The following is an 8,082-nucleotide window of genomic DNA, read 5'->3' as shown; positions in this document are numbered from 1 at the left end:
GTGGGAAAACCATAAAGGCAAGGAAATGTGCTAAGGTTTTTGCAAACTTCTTTAATCTTCACCCTGAAGCTGGCAGCAGGCATGGCTGTGTCCTCCCAAAGAAGGAGTTCTTTTACCATGAGGGATGCTGCATTAGCCAAAAAAGCCTAAACAGCAAGTTGCTTTAACAAATATCTTTGCTTTGTTGTTGTCACTGCTTTGTGACACTTAGAAGAAGTATAATCTGAATTATTCAGTCTCGTGCAACAGCACTGCAAATTCCTCTCCATGGCTTTGTGGAAGACAACTGCCTTTGAGCACAGGAGACAGATTTTCTGCAGCTCAAATCAGATAAATGCACTTTCCTGGCACCCAGTTCTGCTCATGTTTTTCACATGAAGCAGGAATGCACAGAGGAATCGCTCTGTTGATCTGCACATTTTCAGGCTGAGGAAAGCTTGAAACACCCATGGCATTTCTTGCTTGCTCCCACAAATAGCCACAACTGTAGCAACAAAAGGTTCTGTGCTTGTCTGGAAGAGTTTAAAATGACAAGCCTAGTACTTCTAATTGGCACATATGCTTCAACAGGCTTATATAAAAGGATTTTTTCACAAAAAGGAAACTGGTTTATCTCCTAAATTTTTGAATGTTACATAATGCTTCACATTGCTTGAAGTAGGTTTCATTAGTGAAACATGTTAAGACCATCATATTTCCATTGGGAAGTTTCAGTACAGTCTTGCAAGCAAGCCTAATACTTATAATAAGCTTCTAGTTCATAGTTCTAGTACTTAGATTTAGTAATTAAGCTACATCCCAAAATGCACTGTACCACTATTTTAGGGTATTTCTGGCTTTAGGGGCCCATGTGCTAATTGTAGAAACAAATTTATTCACAGTAAATTAAGACAAACAGGAAGGCCTTCAGCTGAAATACTGTGGAGAATATTTGCTAAAGCTGAAATGGATTAAAAAGCTTCAGTAAGACTTTGTACTATCAGACTAAATGAAACACATTTCAGAATTTAAACATAAATAGATAATTCAGTTTTTTAAAATACCTAGGGAGCATTAACTGAGAAGCATGCGTGCTAAGTCTTGAAGAAATGCTACTGCTTTAAATACTTTAAGCTTTGCTAGCATAACTGGCAGAGAGTATTCCTACTTAAAGGAGAACACAATTCTATTAAAATGTTTAAGTACATACTTTGACAACCTGTGAGAAAGCACGCATGCTTGTGCTTCATTTTGTACAGATGCACCCTGAGATTTAACTTTGGTATTTTGGATTATTGTTATATTTGGATTCACTGTTCCACAGCAGTAATTAAAAACAGGTGTTGCTTGTAATAGAAAACTCTCCACTTAGATACTGCTGTGTTCTTCCATTACAACATGTGGCTATTAGATGATCACATAATAAGAAAAGTATTAATACCTGCTGTCTCATCCATAGACAAACAGCAAATGTAGAGATTTAAGCATTCTGGCAATAATCTGGTAACTATTGTTAGCATAGCGTTAATTGAATAAATAATGCTATTCATTGGATCAAAAGCATTTCTGAATGCAATGAAATCTGCCTCCTACTTTGGGTTTTATTTTTCCTTTGATAAGTACTTGTAATGGTCATGCTATGACATGCCATACAAGCATTTTTTTACCGTGGTAATCAGACTAACTCGGTGAATCAGCTACAAACATGACATACACACTTCCATTATTTAGTCACAAAAAGGATGCAGGTATCTTATTTTCCTTTCAGCCAAATAATAAATCCCTATCTTATCAGTCCATGAAACAAAGAGGCTTTACTGTCTTCTGTGTATAAACCAACCCAGCTTCATGATGCAGACCAGCAGTGGGGCTCACATGGGCTGGCGACGGCTGCCCTGGATCCTGGGAAGCATAGGGAAGTCTTGCACTCTCTGTCTGTACCATCTCCCTGGGAAATACAGTGCAGGGCTGTGTGGTTACAGTTAAGATTGATGAAGAAATAGAGGCCTTATCTCCCTTTGGATTTACTTTGTTTTTCTTCCTTTGTCAGCACCACTATCAGTTCCTCAGATGAGAGAAACTGGACAAACTAAAGGGGAAAATAAAAAGATTGCATGGCTGTCCTTGCACTAAATTCTAAGAATGGGTTATTTAACTTTTCTTTATGGACAGTTAAGGCCCTCTGTATGTCCCTGAGGATAGCCAGCTGCCTACGTGAAACATATCCCCTTTGCATTTTTTGATGTTATGATTCACTCGCTGGTTTAATCAGATTCTTCAGAACACCCAGTTTTCTAATTCTGAAAAATGTCTCAACTTTGAACTCAGACAACTCCTTCCAGAGTTACAGTTTCACTGAGAAACATGAAGTATTTCTTCTGTAGCAAAACCTGCAGGAATAAAGCCCAAAGGAGATGCTACCACAGAAGACATAGCTCAGTTTTAGGCGATGGAGTTTTGGTTATTTCCAAGACAACCTGTCTCCAAGCTCCTGTGTAATTCAAGAGTGTACTCAGGATATGTATTGTATGGTGGTATCTAAGTTCCCATTTCTTACCTTCATGACATGCTTGTGTTTTCACAACCTCTAGAAGTAAGTCAGTGTAGTTGGTTTGGCTTCAGCATTTAGAGGAACCAATCCAGATTTTGCTAATAAAACTATTTCCTTTAAAAAAATGAATGCAAGTAAAAAGAGATCTATTAAATGACCATCCAGTTTTGTGTGCTACAGGATGTGCTCACTCTTTGGAGTTTAACTTAGTTACTTCATTTTTCAGAGATTTATTTCAGGCCTTCCTGATTTGTTGAAATAGTAATTTGCACATTGTATAATCTGTTTATAAACTTCAGCCTCTGGAAGGTTGTTAGGAATATGAATCTATTTTGCCTTCAGGCATGTCTGTCAAAGACTGATCTGAAATGAAAAAATAATTACATACTCTTTCAGATTATGTTTTGATGATGTTTTGATACCCAATGCAACTGAAATAGGCTTTTTTTTCTCTAGGGGAGAATAAAAACAGCAAAATCATTTTGTTCCAGTGGAAGGATCAGATTAATTTATACTCATGCTAAAAAAATCTGTGATCAGGATTGGATGTGCTCTCTGTGAAGAACATGGGATATCACATCTGAGAGAGACAGAATGAGTGTGATTTGTCATCTTCCCCTTTCCAAAGCCTAGCTAAGTGAAATATCTACAGTGCTTCAGGAGAGGATTACCTCCCCTCGTCACTTGTCCCCATGCATGGTTGAGCAGATGTGTGATGTAAGTACATCTGAGAAACAAGCAGGCTGAAGGTAAAACCTGAGCTCTGGGTCTCTACTCTTCCTCTCCTGAGGAGCATCCCTGCCACTGCTGTACTGGAGGGAGTTCTTCAGCTCTGGCAGTACAGGAGCAGCATCTAGCTCACAAGCAGTGGTGGTGAGCTGTGTTTTGCCCACAGTTTCCCATAATTAGAACACCCAATCATCAAAAAATGCAAAAGGAGAGGAGAAAATGAAAGCGGTGTTTGTCATTAATTTTAATATTCTCTACCTGCTTTGCCTGATTTCAAGTTTAGGAATGGCAGACTGGTAAAATAATAAAGAATAGTTACAATCCAGTTCTAAAACTGTAAGGAATGATAGGTTAGCAGCAATCTCATGCAGCTCAACAAGAGCAAACACAGATCTCAGCATCTGCAGGGGAATGAGCCATGCAGCTCCTGTGCAGGCTGGGAGCAGCTGGGAAGGAGAGGACATGGGGACCTGACAGATGCATGATGAGCAGGAATCAGCAGGTCCTGGTAGCAATGAGACAGAGCCTCATCAGGGCATGCCACATGTATGGCCAGCTCAAATTACAGATTAGAAAAAAATGTCCCCACAAAGAAAGTGGTTAATTCCAGGAGCAGGTTCTCCAGGAGAAGATGTGGAACATGCATCCTTGGTAATATTCAGAACTCTGCTGGCCAAGTCCATGGGTAAGACTTTCTTTGAGCAGGACCTTGGATCCAAGGACTCTTACTAAGTAAATTATTCTGTTTTTCTATTCCAAAGTAGACAAGCATAGACTACACTTTCCTGCTCCTGAAATTAAAGTTGATCTTGGTCAGTTCTCCATTTCACAGATCACAGAAATTTCTAAAAATTAAACAAATACTGAAAGATGAGATGGGGGATGATGGAATAAGGGAATTGGGTCCTTTCTGGACATATTAATAAGCAGCAATAGTCTCTTTGGATTATAAAAACTGCAGCCTGAAGAATTATTATGTCAACCAAACTGTTGGTAGAAACTGACCTGAAATCTATGAGTTTGACATAATTTTATCTGTTTACATGAACTGTGCTGTATGATGAGCTATTTTTAGCTGGTGATAATGAACTTCCAACAGCTTACAGGACAAATGACAAAGATGGGTCCAGCTGTGCAGAGATGAGTGAAAATCAGAAGGCTCCTCACAGATGTACTACATGCTAAATACTTTCCACAAATGCTATGAAAAACCTCAAATGGAAAATACTGTAAAAATGTAATAGAATATTACTCATATGATTGTGTTTAGTACAAATGCTCCTGGCAATAAAAGATGTGGAACAGAACTCTACTGTGCCACAAAATTTATATTAAGCAGGATTATGAACAGAAACTTTTAAGAAAGCTGATCCTTAATGAGACTCTATCCTTCATGGTACACCACATGATTAGTAACTACAGGAAAATCATCTTCCACCTGGCATATAAATGTACAGGATATTACAAATGTGTATATTAAACAATAAGAGTGAAGAGCAGACAAAGGCATAAGAAGAATTTAAAAATAAAATGTGTCTGTCCCAGCAGTTTGTGGTTAGCTACTATCATCAGTTTCCAGAAACTGTTGAGTCTTTCCAGTATCAGTCAGTCTATATATAGCTATGATTTTAATTTTATTGAAAAGCATAGTGCTCTTTTAGAGTCTTATGTTCTGAAGACCACAAGACCTCCTCCCATAGTCTCCCGTGGCCATGGGCTACCACTTAGTGCCTTTTACTGAAGAATGTGGATCTGCTTACTCCTTCATTTTCAAATTCATGAGGCCCTGGGACAGCAGAGACTAGACAAACATGAAATGTGATGATTTTGTCTGTGATAATTACATATGAATTCTAGGATTTCAGTGTTTGCTCTGGGATGAAGTCTTAAGACCTTATACAACCCCGTATTTCTGTATTTGAGCTGTTTCAGACTATTTTTCTGTGCTGCTCCCAACCTGAAAAGTGTTTCCTGCACTAATTCTAAATAAAAACTCATCCCACACAAGCTCAAAGCTAGTCAGGTACTATGCTGTATCACTGCACAAATTTCTTTGGCAAGTGTTAGAGATGTACAGAAACGTGGGGAAAAATGTGAGGTTACGAAAGTTAAGGTATCACTACAATGATACCTTACCTTTTAAGTAAGTTGCAGAAAAGAAGAAGCAATTTGTGTTATACAACTATTCCAAACTGACAAATTTGATGAGTACAATCCTTGGGTAGTCATTTATTAAAACTGAGTGAGAAGGAACAAAAATGAACAAAAAGGAAATAATTTATATCAAAGGGTTTTTTTGACTAAGTTTTCATCCCATTTTAATGTTTTGTTTGGGGTTTGTTGTTTGCTCGTTGAAGCTTTTAAACAAATCAAGATTTGTGTTGGCTAACATCCAAGATTTTTTCTTATTCACAAAAAGACCTTTTTGGATGACTAAACAAAAATTTTTTTGAGTGAATGCCTATTGCAATTTATAAAGGTTAGTTTATAAAGATTTCCTTCTTAGGAAAAAAATAATGGTAGGCACTAGGCCTGGGTGCAAAATCACATCCATAATAAGGAATTATAGGAAACTAAATAATCCACAGAGTGGGAATGTTTTATTTATTATTAAAAAAATCTTTTTAATAAAATAAACAAATTTAATACAAGTTGTGCGTTTCCAGAAAATACACTAACTAAATAAATAAAAAGACTTAACATATTATTTTCATAATTTTTTTCCCCTTCATATCATCTTATCTTCTCTTAAATTAGAAACTAAATTTATATGCAAAATCATGTACTAGATCAGCTGCAATGAGTAGCAAAGATATTATTACCAATTCCATCTTTTTCTTGCTATTTTTTCCATCTACATTCAAGTTACACATTAACCATTAAATTTTGCTTTTCTAGTGTATTCTTTAGATGTAAGGAACTACTTGTCCTATTTCTGAAATTGAATGTGGTACAGACACAAAGCCTCATTGATGCTGAGAAGATTTCAGTGTGTTGTTCCATCCAGTATGAGAAATATTTCATTCTCTGCCAGACCAGATTATATCTGGTAGGTGCCTTGCTACTAAAAAGAAGAAAAAGGAGGAGAGAAGGCTCCTGACCTCTCCTGGGTCCTCCTCAAAAGATTTAGGTGCTGTAAAAATGAGTTCACTTTCTGAGGTCACCTGGATGTTTCTTGCTTCTGTCCTAGCAATAGTCAGCAGCAGAAGGAGAGCCCTGAGCTTGGAAAGGAAATGGGGTTTGCTACCAGCTCTGCAGTGACTAGGAAAAACAGGTGGTAAAAAAGGAGATGTTGCAGCCTTTTACAAAGCAGGGTTCACTCTCAGTGTGAGTCACTGAATACTGTATACAGTCTAGCCTATTATTTGCTATGGCTGGCACCTGAATGATGTTCTTGATACTCATTTTGAGTCTGTATCATTTCTATGGATGGTTTTAGAAGGCTCTGTTTTGATTTGTGCTGCAGAATTTGAGCCACTAATCTTCAGCTACAGAATTGCCATTGCTGGGTTTGGATAAAAACAATATACATTCTGCTGCCTGGAGGAATGTTTTCCTCTCCTATTTGATACCTGACATCATTTCTGCTAAAATTTATTTATTGTGATTTCCTCAGTAATTGATTTCTATGCCATGGGCTTTTTCTTTTCCCTTTATTCCCCTGTTGTTTTTGTTTCTGTTTTGATTTGCTGCTCTCTTACTTCTTCAGATCATGCCTACCAAGACATAAAAGAGCATAACTTTAAAGGAAGGAAAGCAGTGGTGGCCACTCAAACACTTCTAAATTAATTTGTCTGGGTAGAAAAGTAGTACTTCTGATTGGTGGGGAATCTAGACATGCTTTTGATCTCTCTTTAGACAGAAAACCCTTTACAAGGTTTGCATTGGATTTGCATTTTCATTTCATGATTTTTAAACTGAAAATATATTTTTGTTAAATTAGGAAGGAAATTATTTAAGTGTGTGCAGACATTTCCCCCTCATATTCTTGTTTTGAATTAAAAAAGTTTCTCTATAATATTTAGTTCCAATGATGGCAATATAAAACAGAGTTGAACTGTGGCTGATGACTGGGTCAGTTTTTTGTAACAATTTTTAATTCAGAGTGATAGATATTCCATGTAACTTGTACATAACTTACTACTCTAAAATGGAAGGTAATAATAATGCAGAAAATAGGATGGAAGGGATCTTGACTTTGTATGTTTTGCATCTATTTGTGATTGCTCCTTGTAGGCTATCAGTGCTTGAAATAGCATGACTGCAAGCAAAGTGCTTGAAAGTATGAAAGCATGCTGCTTTCTGCTGTCTGTATTCTTAACTATTCAGTCTTTTCAGTGTGCTTTTATTGCCTTTCAGAACATGGAATATTCTTTAGGTCTTTTGGCATAGCTGGAGAAAGAATTAAAATGATGATGAGAAGATGATACCTACTAAATGAACTTAACCTATGTATGATCTCTTTCTTGAGTATACACCAAAATCACATCCAGGATGGAAAATGCAAATACATACAAAGGAGAAATTAGGAAAACATGTGACTTAGGGGTGTGCAGGAGAAGAGGAAGATGGAAACCTGAGGTTATGTCTGACATACTCTGAAACAGGGTGTGCCATCAACAGGGCAACTGGGAGAACAAAGCCTGAAGGGAATGGGGCAGAAGGAGCCAAAGGCAATTGTCTTCACTATTACATCTCTCAGGTGGAACCCTGAAGTGAATCAATTAGAATGGCTTGGTTGGAAGGGATCTGTAAACAAAGCAAAAACTTAGGAAAAAATGCCGTACTCCTTCACAAAAATATTCCTTCACAAAAGTATTCCT

This window comes from Cyanistes caeruleus, chromosome 1 (genome assembly GCF_971803275.1).
Source record: "Cyanistes caeruleus chromosome 1, bCyaCae1.hap1.1, whole genome shotgun sequence".
NCBI lineage: Eukaryota > Metazoa > Chordata > Aves > Passeriformes > Paridae > Cyanistes > Cyanistes caeruleus.
Note: the sequence above shows the minus strand (reverse complement) of the source record.